Here is a 14,147-nt window from a genome sequence, read left to right as displayed (position 1 = left end):
TTGTTATTCCAGATGAATTTGCAAATTGCTCTTTCTAACTCTATGAAGAATTGAGTTGGAATTTTGATAAGTATTGCACTGAATCTGTAGATTGCTTTCAACATGATGGTCATTTTTTGCTTTATTAATCCTGCCAATCCATGAGCATAGGAGATCTTTCCATCTTCTGAGTTCTTCGATTTCTTTCTTCAGAGACTTGAAGTTCTTGTCATACAGATCTTTCACTTGTTTGTTTAGAGTCACACCAAGATACTTTATATTGTTTGTGACTATTGTGAAGGGTACTGTTTCCCTAATTTCTTTCTCAGCCTATTTATTGTTTGAATATATGAAGGCTACTGATTTCTTTGAGTTAGTTTTATATCCAGCCACTTTGCAGAAGTTGTTTATCAGCTGTAGCAGTTCTCTGGTGGAGTTTTGGGGGTCACTTAAGTATACTATCATATCAGCTGAAAATAGTAATAGTTTCACTTCTTCCTTTACAATTTGTATCCCTTTGACATGCTTTTGTTGTTTAATTCTCTAGCGAGAACTTCAAGTACAATATTGAATAAATATGGAGAGAGAGGGCAGCCTTGTCTAGTCCCTGATTTTAGTGGGATTGCTTCAAATTTCTCTCCATTTAGTTTTATGTTGGCTACTGGTTTGCTGTATATTGCTTTTACTATGTTAAGTATGGGCCTTGAATTCCTGATCTTTCTAAGACTTTTAACATGAAGGGATTTTGAATTTTCTCAAATGCTTTTTCAGCATCTAGTGAAATGATAATGTGGTTTTTTTTTCTTTGAGTTTGTTTATGTAGTGGATTACATTGATGGATTTCCATATAATGAACTATCCCTGCATCCCTGGGATGAAGCCTACTTGATCATGGTGAATGATTGTTTTGATGTGTTCTTGGAATTGGTTGGCAAGAATTTTATTGAGTATTTTTGCATCAATATTCATAAGGGTAATTGTTCTGAAGTTCTCTTTCTTTGTTGGGTCTTTGTTTGGTTTTGGTATCTGCATAGCTGTGGCTTCATAGAATGAATTGGCTAGTGTTCCTTCTGTTTCTATTTTGTGAAATAGTTTGAAGAGTATTGGTATTTGGTCTTCTTTGAAGGTCTGATAGAATTCTGCACTAATACCATCTGGTCCTGGGCTTTTTATGGTTGGAAGATGTTTAATGACTGAATCTATTTCTTTAGGGGGGTGTGAGACTGTTTAGATGGTTTACCTAATCCTGATTTAAGTTTGGTATTTGATATCTGTCTAGAAAAATGTCCATTTCATGCAGATTTCCCAGTTGTATTGAGTATAGGCTTTTATAGTAGTATCTGATGAGTTTTTTTTAATTTCCTCAGGTTCTGTTGTTATATCTCCCTTTTCATATCTGATTTTGTTAATTTGGATACTGTCTGTGCCCTCTGGTTAGTCTGGTTAAGGGTTTACCTATCTTATTGATTTTCTCAAAGAACCAGCTCCTGGTTTTGTTGGTTCTTTGTATAGTTATTTTTGTTTCTACTTGGTTGATTTCAGCCCTAAGTTTGATTATTTACTGCCATATACTCCTCATGGGTGTACTTGCTTCTTTCTGTTCTAGGGTTTTCAGGTGTGCTGTTAAACTGCTAGTATATGTTCTCTCCAGTTTCTTTTTAGAGGCACTCAGTGCTATGAGTTTTCCTCTTAGCACTGCTTTCATTATATACCATAAGTTTGGGTATGTTGAGGCTTCATTTTCATTAAATTCTAAGTCTTTAACTTCTTTCTTTATTTCTTCCCTGCCCAAGTTATCATTGAGTAGAGTGTTCTTCAGCTTCCATGTGTATGTGGGATTTCTGCTGTTTTTGCTGCTATTGAAAACTGGCCTTAATCAGTAGTGATGTGATAAGAAGCATGGGATTATTTCAATCTTCTTACATCTGTTGAGGTCTGATTTGTGAACTATTATGATGTCATATTTGGAGAAGGTGCTGAGAAGAAGGTATATTCTTTTGATTTAGGATGAAATGATCTATAGATACCTGTTAAACCCATTTGATCCATGCCTTCTGTTAGTTTCACTGTGTCTCTGTTTAGTTTGTGTTTCCCTAATCTGTCCAATGATGAGAGTGGGGTGTTGAAGTCCCACACAATTATTATGTGGGATGTAATATACTCTTTGAGCTTTAGTAAAGTTTCTTTTATGAATGTGGGTCCCCTTGCATTTGGAGTGTAGATGTTCAGAATTAAGAGTTCTTATTGGTAAATTTTTCCTCTGATGAGGGTAAAGTGTCCTTCCTTATCTTTTTTGATGAGTTTTGGTTGAAAATCAATTTTATCTGATATTAGAATAGCTACTTCCACTTGTTTCTTGGGGCCATTTGCTTGGAAAACTGTTTTCCAGCCCTTTACTCTGGGGTAGTAAACTTCGACACTGAAGTGTGTTTCTTGTAAGCAGCAAAATGCTAAGTCCTGTTTATGTAACCAGTCTGTTAGTCTATGTCTTTTTATTGGAGTATTGAGTCCAATGATGTTAAGAGATATTAAGGAATAGTGACTGTTCCTTCCAGTTGTTTTTGATGTTATTTTTGTGTTTGTGTGGGTATCTTCTTTTGGGTTTGTTGAAAGATGATTACTTTCTTGCTTTTTCTAGGGTGTAATTTTCCTCCTTGTTTTGGTGTTTTCCATTGATTTTCCTTGTAGACCTGGTTTTTGTGGAAGGATATTGTGTAAATTTCGTTTTGTCATGGAATATCTTGGTTTCTCTATCTATGGTAATTGAGAGTTTTACTGGGTGTAGTATTCTGGGCTGGCATTTGTGTTCTCTTAGGGTCTGTATGAGAACTGCCTAGGATCTTCTAGGTTTCATAGTCTCTGTTGAGAAGTTTGATGTGATTCTAATAGGTCTGCCTTTATATGTTACTTGACCTTTTTCCTTTAGTGCCTTTAATATTATTTCTCAGAGCTCCCAAGGACTAAACCACCAACCAAAGAGTACATGTGGTAGGACTAATGGCTCCAGCAGCATACGTATAGCAAAGGATGGCCTAGTTGGACTCATATTCTTAATTGGCCTATTTAGCTTGAGGATTAGGTACATCATCTCTGATTGAACACTGACTCTGCAGCCCTCTGCTATATATGTGTTTGGGGGCCTCATATCAGCTGCCTGTTTGGTGGTCCAATGTTTGAGAAATTTTGGAGGTCCAGATTAATTGAGACTGCTGGTCCTCCTACAGGGTCACCCTACTCCTCAGCTTCTTTCAGCCTTCCCCGAATTCAACCACAGGGATCAGCAGCTTTTGCCCATTGGTTGGGTGCAAATATCTGCATCTGACTCTTTTCAGCTGCATGTTGGGTATTTTGGAGTGCAGTCATGCTAGGTCCCTTTATGTGAGCACCCCATAGCCTCAGTAATAGTGTCAAGCCTTGGGAACTCCCCTTGACCTAGATCTCACTTTGGGGCTGTCACTGGACCTTCTTTTCCTCAGGCTCCTCTCTACTTCCATTCCTGTAGTTCTTTCAGACAGAAACAATTGTGGGTCAGAGTTTTGACTGTGGGGTTGCAACCTTATCCCTCACTTGATGCCCTGTGTTCCTGCTAGAGGAGGGCTCTATAAGTTTCCTCTCCCTACTGTTGGGAATTTCATTTAAGATCCCTACCTTTAAGTCCTGAGATTCTCTCAACTCCCAGGTCTGTGGAGCATTCTGGAGAGTCCCACCAACCTCCTGCTCTCAACGTTGCCTGTCTCCATTCTTTCTGCTGTGTCTCAGGCCTTCAGTCCCTTTCTCTCACCTAATACCAGATCAGGTTTCTCTCTCCCAGCTCCATCCCCTGTCCACTTTCCCTCTTAGATTCCACCCTTCCTCTCAACTTGTGATTGCTTTCTTCTCCCTCCCAAGTGGGACTGAGGTGTCCTTACTTGGACCCTTCAGCTTGTTGAACTTTTTTAGTTTTGTAGACTTTATCTTGGGTATTCTGCACATTTTTTTGGATAATATCCACTTATTGGTGAGTACATACCATGAATGTACTCTGGGTATGAGTTATCTCACTCAGGATGATATTTTCTAGATCCATCCATTTGCCTAAGAATTTCATGAATGCATTGTTTTTAATAGCTGAGTAGTACTTCATTATCTAAATGTAACACATTTTCTTGATCCATTCTTCTGTTGTGGAATATCAGGGTAGTTTCCAGCTTCTGGCTATCATAAATCAGGCCGTTATGAACATAGTGGCATATGTGCTCCTGTGGCATGGTGGGGCATCTTTTGGTTGTATTTCCAAGAATGGTATTGCTGGGTCTCATGTAGATCTATTTCCAACTTTCTGATTAATGTCTAGAGTGATATCCAGAGTGGTTGTACAAGTTTGCAATCCCACCAACAATGGAGGAGTGTTCCTCTTTCTCCACACATCCTCATCAACAGGTGTTGTCACCTGAAGTTTCGATCTTAGCCATTCTAATAGGTGTAAGGTGGAATTTCAGGCTCATTTCGATTTGTATTTCTCTGATAATTAAGGACGTTGAACATTTATTTCTTTAGGTGCTTCTGAGCCACTCGAGATTCCTCTGTTGTGAATTCTTGGTATAGTTCTATACCCCATTTTTTAATTGGGTTGTTTGGGTTTTTTGGTGGTTAGTTTCATAGGTTCTTTATACATTTGGGATATTAGCCCTCTATCGGATGTGGGGTTAGTGGAGTTTTTTTCCCAATCAGTAGATTGCTGATTTGTCCTATTGACTATGTTCTTTGGCTTACAGAAGCTTTCCAGCTTCATGAGGTCCCATTTATCAATTCTTGATCTTACAACATGAGCCATTGGAGTTCTGTTTAGGAAATTACTTGGAAGACCTTTTTTCATCCTTTTTTTCTGAGATGGTATCTGTCTTTGTTATTGAGGTGTTTCTTGTATGGAGCAAAATGTTGGATCTTGTTTGCATATCTAGTCTGTTACCTTATGTCTTTTTATAGGTGAGTTGAGTCCATTAATATTGAGAGATATTAAAGAGAGATTACTTACTTTCTGATATGTTTGTTTTGGTAGGTAGCTTTCTGTGGTTCTTTCCTGTTGGCTTTGTTGTGAGATACTTAGTATCTTGTCCTTTCTCTGGTATAGGAATCTTCCTAGTGTTGGAGTTTTCCCTCTAAGAATCCTCTGTAGGGATAGATTGGTGGATAGATACTGTTTGAATTTGGTTTTGTCCTGGAATATTTTGGTTTCTCCATCTATGTTGATTGAGAGTTTTGCTGGATATAGTATCCTAGACTGGCATTTGTGTTCTCTTAGAGTCTGCATGACCTCTGACCAGGTTCTTCTGGCTTTCACAGTCTCTGTTGAGAAGTCTGGTGTAGTTCTGGTAAGTCTACATCTGTATATTACCTTTGCCTTTTTCCCTTACAGCTTTTAATATTCTTTCTTTGTTCAGTGGGTTTAGGTTTTTGATTATTATGTGACGAAAGGATTTTCTTTTCTGGTCCCATTTATTTGGTGTTCTATAGGCTTCTCATACCTTTATGGCCATATCTTTTTTTAGGTTGGGGAAGTTTTCTTCTATGATTTTGTTGAAGACGCTTTCAGGTCCTTTAAGCTGGGAATCTTTGTTCTCCTCTATTGCAATTATTCTTAGATTTGTGAAGGAAGCCGGCCCGCAGTTTCCTTCTAAACGTGGGTGATTCACGAACGGGGAAGTCGAGATTCTGTGAACATAAGCGGGTTAGGAGACACAAGGAAGACGCCAAGTAAATGCTTATCAAGGCGTGATCTTTACTTAGTGAATCGGGATATTTATACCTGAGGCAAAACAATCTTATGTCTTTTAGCATATAAGTGAGAACAGGGAACAAGCATAACAGTACATATCAGTCATGTAAATAAGCCCCTGCAAGCGAGGGCTCCAGGCAGGAAAGTGGATTAAAGTTTTAGTTCTTTTTGAATTCTGGGCTCCCGGTTCTGGCTTAATCCCTGGAGCTGTCTCCAAACACCTGATGAGCCGATCTGAGCTGCTGCCTCCGGAGTTCAATTGAGGGATCCCAATGAGGTCAGCAGGAACAGTACAGATTTGGTCTTTCCATTGTGTCCTGAATTTCCTGGATGCTTTAGGTAAGGAGATTTTTATGTTTTGAATTTTCCTCGACAGTTGTGTCAATCTCTTCTACTATATCTCCTATACCTGAGATTCTCTCTTTTATCTCTTGTATTCTGTTGATGATACTTACAACTTTAATTCCTGACCTCTTTCCTAAGTTTTCCAATTCCAAATTTGCCTCCATTTGTGTTTTCTTTATTGTTTCTACTTCCACTTTTAGGACTTGGATCACTTTATTTAATTCCTTCACCTGTTTACCTGTGGTTTTCTGTATTTCTTTCAGTAAGTTATTGATATCCTCCTTAAAGGACTCTATTATCTTCATGAAATAGGATTTTAAGACAGATTCTTCATTTCTCAGGTGTGTTGGTGTATTCAGGGCTTGCTGTGCTGGGAGAACTGGGTTCTGATGATGCCCACTTATATTGGCTTCAGTTGCTTATAATCTTGGGTTTGCCTCTCACCAACTGGATACCCCTGGTGTTTGTTGGTTTGGGTGACTCTGTCTGGAGTCTGCCTCTTTTGTCCCTGGGTTGCTTCAGGTCTCCTGTAGGCCTGTGGCCCTGGCTGTAGCAGACCACCTGTGGGGCCTTCCAACTGGGGGCTCTTCAGAGGAGCAGAGAAGCTGCTGATTTGTTGCAATGGCGTAGTAGATCTCCTGGGAGGCCTTCAGACTGTTGGGTCTTCAGAGGAGCAGTCAAGCTGCTGTCCTGTGTGAAAATGTTCTCCTGGGGAGCCAACTAATTGTGGTTTGTGTTTCCCTCTGTGCAATAGAATTCCAGAGAGGCTTTCAGTTTGTAGGGTCAGTTGTCCGGCATGCCTTCAAGCTATGGTGTCAACTGCTCTGAGTGCAGTGGATCATCTAGGATGGCTCAGGATATGGTGTCTTCATGGGAGCAGACCAGCTAGGAGTCTTCCCCAGGAGAAAGGACCAGGTGGAAGGGCCAAAATTTTCTTTTGTACTTGCTTTTATTCTGTCCTACAAAACTTAAAATAATATGTATCTTTATTGACTCATTTCAATTGACTCATTAAATTTTTCTTTTCATTTTTTCTCACTGATGTTTAGGTATGCTCTGTATAATTTTACATAACAAGTAAAATTCTTGGTGTTTATCAAGCAGTTATTCTCTGCTTCATTCATGACACCTTCTAATTGAATTGTAATACACTAGAAGAAATCTCTGTCTAGCATGTGACAATAAAATTAGAAAGTAAGTGAATTAACTACTGATAGTTCCTTATAATAAAAAGCAAAGTTAATTAAATTTTCAAAAGCATTTTTGCTTGATAAAGTGCTGAATACAATAAATTCCATTATTGTACTATGCAGGTAACACAATATGTAGTGAGCAAAACATATGCACATGCTATCTTCATAGGATTCACCAACCTGTGCAACTTTATCAGTTTTAAGAATAAATTCCAGTACTTTTAGCCAAGCCTCCTCATTCCTTTACCATACAACATGCCTTCTACTTCTGTGTGATCATTCTGGATGTCTAAAATATCATGGATTTCAAAGATTTATATGTTAAAACCAATCTTCACCTGAACAGAAGAGAATCATGACAGTAGAGGGCTCACAAGTGTCATAACTACTTATCTAGTTCTAGAAAGCCTTGCACGTAAGAAGGTATCCCATGTGAAATGGTTGGTTGGCCCCCACAGAGGTTGCAAGCTACAGATTGAGAACCACTGTTCTAGGGTCTTTGGTATAGGAAGGTAGTCCACAGGTGTCCAAAAGAGAAATATGGACACCAACCCAACCACAAAACCTTCGATCGAAAATCTTTCCCACCTGCAAAATATGCTAGTGCAATGATAACTCAGAGCTTGTAGGAGTAACCAACAAACATCAGATTCACGTAAGACCCACTTCTCAAGATGGAACCCATACTTGACACTGCTTGAGTTACCAAGAACCAGAGACTAGATATCCAAGAGACCTAGGGCAAAACCAAATACTACTGGTCTTTAATAAACAACCAGGGAACAATAAAATGATCCCTAATGATATTCTGGTATATTCATAGATTGTTTTCTTTTCTTTTGTTTTGTTTTATTCAGCCATCATCAGAAAAGCTTCCTCCTGAAGCAGATGGGAACAAATTCAGAGCCACTAAGCCATAGAGAGATAGAAGTTTGAACACACAACTCTAAGTGAAATGTCTCCATCAAATCCATTCCCCACAGAGCTCAGGGGACCCTGTAGAAGATGAGTCAGAAGGACTGTGTGAGCCATAGGGGATGGAGAACATGAGAGAAGAGGGGCCCTAGAAATCAGTTGAGCAAATCTCATATGGACTTGCAGAAACTGAAGCAGCAAGCGTAGGACTTACACCGGTCTTCACCAAACCCTCTGTCTATATGCTACAGTTTTCAGTTGAGTATTTTTATGGGACTTTGAGCATGTGAACAAGTAGCTAGTTATCTGATTCCTGTGCCTTCACTTTGGACTCTTTTCCTTCTGTTGGCTTGCCTTGTAGAACTTCAACATGATAACTTTTGTTTTACCTTCACCTTGTTAACAAACAAAATAAAAATTTTAAATAGAAATTGAATAAACAAAGGAAGTTATAAAACTACTCATTTAAAACTGTATTTGAACTGTAACAAAATATAATGAGAAAAAAACAAACTATCACATCAAAGTTGGACAAATGGTCACAAAAAAGAGTCAGAGACGCACCCATTTATGCTCTGGAAATTCATTAAAACACTAAATTGGAAGGCATCATACACCTGCAGATGACCTGGTGCAGACCAGTGCAGTCCCAGGGCACACTGCCTCCATCTCTGTGAGTTCATACGAATGTTGTATTGCTTATGTAGATTTAGAGGGCTTTGTTTTCTTGGTGTTCTCATCTCTGTGGGAGTCCTGCTCCTGTGGCTTCAAGTCCCTGAGGACTTAGATGTGCCATCAGTGTAAAGAAGAAAATGACCACCAGCTTGCTGTTAAGGAGATGACCCCAAATAGCATGAGCCTCTCTATATTTATTTCACTTCAATGTATAAGGATACAAGTTCAGTTTTATTTGCTCAAACATGTTCCAAGAAAATAAACAATAATCCTTGGAATGTTTTTTTTCTTTTTGTAAGTTTCTTTCTCATACACTTTACTTTCCCCAGGCAGATATTTAACCTTGTGACCTCATAATTAAGCACACCTCTATAATCATTGCAATTAGCATACTGTATCTCAAACACCTAGCTGGTAGCCCTTGCAATAAGTTTCACAAGTTTCTACCTGAATTTATTTTGACAATATCTATATATCTGTCTAGCACAGCCATAGCCAAACTAAGATTTAAACTATTGGCACAAGATGTGGTTGACTCTCAGCTGGCCCCTCCCATTTTCTAAAGTGCTAGCGCATAAACAGATGAGTTCCTTGTTCCTAAACAAATATCTTCATGCTAATGTGTATTCATTAACTTTACTAATCTATTCTTGCAAGGGCTGCTTTCTGAGAATAATTATGTGCCTCAAGAAACTGTATGGTTTGCATTTCATTCGTTTTAAAATTTTTTTCCAGGTTTTTAATTGCTTCAGGTATCATCTCAATTCCGTCATGTATTTTCAGCAAATCCACCTTAGAATTATTAAGAGATTTCTATTATGCCATTGTCTGTCGTACCTATTACAGACAAAATGAAAAGCAAAGCTTCCAGAAGCATAATAATATTATCCTAGGAGAAAGGGATCGCCCCACAGCCAATTCCAGGAAAAGCAGCTGAGGCTGCGGGTTCTGTCACACCAACCCTTGTCAGACATACAAGAGCTTCTCTTCAGTGCTCTGACAAGAAGAGACACATCTGCAAAGCACTCAGACACTGTTCCCTGGAAGAAAACAATGGTTTCCAATACATCTTCTCTGGCTCTTACACTCTTTTCTCCTCCTCTTCAGGGAGTTCCCTGAACTCTGAGGGTTTTTTGTTTGGTTGGTTGTTTGGTTGGTTTGGTTTGGTTTTTTATTTAAAAAATAACTAAATAATGAATGAATGAATGAATGAATGAATGAATGATTGTCAACCTAGTCACTAGGATAAAGGTTAAACTACTGGAAGAAACAAATTGGTTTTCTCCAAAGGAATAAATGACATTAGGTATACCAGATATTTCAGGGCAGATCTAATATTCAGGAAGCCCACAAAATCCCCTCGTGGCTAGGAGTGAGAGAGGATAACAGCAATGATATACCCACCCAACAAATTTGGGACCAAATATCTACTTCAAAAGTCACTTCAAATGTCATAACTTCAATACAAAAAAATACAAGTATGGACAAACAAGATAATGTCTTCTTCAGAAGCCAGCAACTTTATCACAATAAGCTTAGAGCAAAGCAATTAAGCTGAAGCATAAGGCAAGATCTTCAAAATAGCAACTATGAATATATTCAGGAACCTTAAAGAGGATACCAATAAATTATCCCCAATGAATATGTAGCAGAGGATGGCCTAGTCTGTCATCAATGGGAGGAGAGGCCCTTGGTCCTGTGAAGGTTCTATGCCCCAGTGTAGGGGAATGCTCAGGCCAGGGAGCAGAGAGAGGGTGGGTTGGTGAGCAGAGGGAGAGGGGAGGGAATAGGGTTTTTTAAAGAGGGGAAACCAGGAAAGGGGATATCATTCAAAATGTAAATAAAGACAATATCTAATAAAAAAGTGTAGGGACAACCACTTGGAAAAATTAATGAAAACAATTCAAGACATAAAAGTAGATTTTAAGAAATAAATAGAATTACTAAACAAAAGCAAAATTGAAATAAAACTTGAAACGAAAACTTTAGTATTACAAACAAGAGCCTCATAGAAAAGTCTCACCAACAGATTAAAAGACAAATAGGAAAGAATTTCAGTCTTGACGATAAGGTAGAAGAGGTGAATAGATCAGTCAAAGAAAATGTTCAATTAAAATGATAATTAAGGCACAAAACATCAAGAAAGTGATGGGATACTATAGCAAATCAAAAATTAATAATAATAGATATAAAGGAAGAAGAAACACAATGCAAAGGCACAGACAGTGTTTTAAAAAAAAAAAAACAAAATCATACAAGAAAATACCCTCATTTACGAGACATACAGAACACCAATACACAGGAACAGAAAAGAAGATTATCCACCATGATCAAGTAAGCTTCATCTCAGAGATTCAGGAATGATTCAATATATGTAAGGCAATAAGTGCCATATACTACATAAGCAAACTTCAAAACAAAAGCTACATTACTATCTTATTAGATAAAGGAAAGGCCTCGACAAAATCCAATATCCCTTTATATTGAATATTCTAGAAAGGAAAAGGATACAAGAGACATAGATCAATATATTAAAGGCAGTTTACATCAAGCTCACAACCAACATCAACCTACTCACAGAGAAAATGAAATCATTTCCACTAAAGTCATGAACAAAGCAAGTTTGTCCACTCTTCTCTTCGTACCTATTCAATACAGTACTTGAAGCCTTTGCTAGAGTGATAAGACAACTAAAAAAGATAAGGGGGTCCAACTAGAAAAGGAAGTATTCCAGGAATCTTTATTTGTAGACTCTGTGATTTTTATACATAAAAGATCCTAAAGACTATACCAGTAAATTTCTACAGCTGATAAACATTTTCTTCAAAGTAGCAGGATGCTAAATTAACTCTCAAACAGCAGCTCACTCTCACACTACATACAAAAAAAAAAAATAGGGAAACAGTTTCTTTCACAAAATCCTCAAAGTAAAGTAAGAGATCTTTGAATACCTCTAACCAAGCAAGTGAAGACTTGCATAGTAAAAACATGTCAGATAGCATGACAGCATCCAGGCATGGCATGGCACGGAAACAGTAGCCAAGAGATCACATTTTATCCAAAGATTGGAGTCAGAGAGAGAGAGTGACAGAATGATGGCGACAGACAGAGACACACACACAGACAGACACACACAGAGAGAGAGAGAGAATGAGAGAGAGAGAGAGAGAGAGAGAGAGAGAGAGAGAGAGAATATGATATCGAGCCTGCTTTAAAATTTTGAACAGTCAAAATCCACACCTAGTAACATACCTTTTTCCAGCAAGGCCACACTTATCCTTCCCAAAACATTTCCACCTAAGAGGGATCAAGCATCCAAATAAATGAGCCTTTCTCATTCAAACAGCTGCTAGTATGATTGGTTATTGGCTTTTTATTGCTTTTATTATGCTGATCTATATGTCTTATATCCATTCCTAGGACCTTTATCATTCATGGATGTTAGATTTCTGTGAAAAGCATTTTCTGCATCTAATAAAATGATCATGTGATTGTAAGACATTATTGCTGAAGAAACCACACACTTGAGACATAGAACATGATGTAATCATTTTTTAATAGCACTGGAATCTTCATCATGGCCGGTTCACTTTCATAATAGTAGAAGGTACTGTGAGCACAGCTAAAAGAGAAAACTAATCATAATTCGTAGCCAGCAGTGTGCTCTGTGACCTACAGTGGTGACTGGCATGGTAGGCTATCCCCACTGATTCAACTGTGGTGTCAATGCTATGGGAGTTACCAACTACATTCAACTAGGTTAAAGTCCTACTTCACAAGAGGAAACCCAGACCTGCCACAATTATCAGGCTAAGAACCTTTGATAGACCCCCAGGGGAGGCTTACTGTTCTTAATCAGCTAGATAGAAATAATATTAAACAGACTCCTAAGGACTTACCATCTATCCATAGATAAAATACATCCCTCCACCCTCATTTGAGAAACTCCTATTTGCAGTGAGTGGTGACTGAGACAGAGGCCCACAACTAACTAAGGTGAAGAGAACACGAGACTGAAGAACATTCAGCCCTAAATGGAACTCATAGTCTATATTCGCTCCTTCCAAGACTCAGAGGTCATTGCAAAAAAAAAAAAAAGGTAGAAATAATATAATAATCAGAGTGGTGGGTAACTCCAAGGAAACAAGCAGACCAGCACAGCAGCTATACATATGAACTCATAATGGTGCAACAGCCTTCACAAAATCTGTTCAAGGTCAGCCCAGCACAAAACCCAGCATGGAGATAGGATTGGGCATAAAATGCCCCCTGCAGTCATGGAGCTATTGGCAACTATTCAGTGCTGGGAAAGAAAGGTGTATCTACAAAGGTAGCTCCCAGTAAGTTTATAAAGGTCCAATGGAAGACCTCAAAAACTGTTTGGACTTCACCAACTAGACTTGAAGGGGTTTTATTTTTTTCAAAAGATACAGGTTAGGTGGTGGGTGTGGGGAAAGGGATAGATCTAGGAAGCATTGGGGGGAATATGAACATATTCAAAACTGAATATGAGTATAACTGAATATAAGTATTTTTCAATACTGAAAAATTCTTAAACTAATTTTATAAAAAGAAACTGAAGAATGAGATATTTTACTAGATAAAGTTTCTCAATTTCCCCTTTCAATTATACTGGATCCACTCTCCAAAATATTTTGAATGAAGATGGGGAGAAAAAGGAGTGGCCTTTCCATATATTACTTTGTTGATTAACAATAAAGAACAAACTAATGACCACTTTAGAAGGGTGAACCTGGGGTGTATATATGTATGATATATAGGTGTGTATATATACATATATATATACACACACATGCCCATACATTTAAAAACACAAATGGGAAGACAGGCACACCCAGAAACACATGTATATTTTTAATTATTTAAATAGACCAGTTAGATAAAGGGACTGAAAGACAAAGTGTCATCTGAAATAAAGCACATCCAAAATATAAATTTTTGTGCTTCACCATGAGATGAACTGTTAGTAATATTCAGAATTTATAAAAAGGCTCCTTGAAATAGAAAGGGAACTAAACATAAGCAATGTTTGTTTTCTGTTTTCTTTAATAAAGCCACCCATGTCTCCTAACAAACATGAAGAGCATTAAAATCTTTGGCTGTGAAGAATATTCAGAGACCAACTGCAGTTGTAGAAGACGCCAAAGAGTAACTCATCTTTCAAAAGGCATATTGATACTTCAGTCATCCAAGTGTACTGTTGTCCCGCGCTATCTCCCGCCGGCAGGAAAGACGCGGCACACACGGATCCTTCTGCAGTACAA

The sequence above is a fragment of the Mastomys coucha genome, unplaced genomic scaffold (assembly GCF_008632895.1).
Source record: "Mastomys coucha isolate ucsf_1 unplaced genomic scaffold, UCSF_Mcou_1 pScaffold18, whole genome shotgun sequence".
NCBI lineage: Eukaryota > Metazoa > Chordata > Mammalia > Rodentia > Muridae > Mastomys > Mastomys coucha.
This window is presented reverse-complemented; position numbering follows the sequence as displayed.